A 278-nucleotide genomic window follows, 5' to 3' on the forward strand; every position below is an offset into this window, starting at 1 on the left:
GATTATCTAATACCTATTTTCTCTAGTTTTTTTCAGGGTTTATTTTTGAGGGTTTAGGGTTTAGGGTTTAGGGTTTAGGGTTTGCGCGTCAGGAGTTTTCAGTGGATGCAGTGTTTGTGCGTTGTTTAAGGGTTTAGGGTTTAGGGTTTAGGGTTTAGGGTTTGCGCGTCAGGAGGTTTCAGTGGATGCAGTGTTTGTGGGTTGTTTAAGGGTTTAGGGTTTAGGGTTTAGGGTTTAGGGTTTGTGTGTAGGAGGTTTCAGTGGATGCAGTGTTTATG

The sequence above is a fragment of the Eimeria mitis genome, genomic scaffold (genome assembly GCF_000499745.2).
Source record: "Eimeria mitis Houghton genomic scaffold, Emh_scaff8010, whole genome shotgun sequence".
NCBI classification, from domain to species: Eukaryota; Apicomplexa; class Conoidasida; order Eucoccidiorida; family Eimeriidae; genus Eimeria; species Eimeria mitis.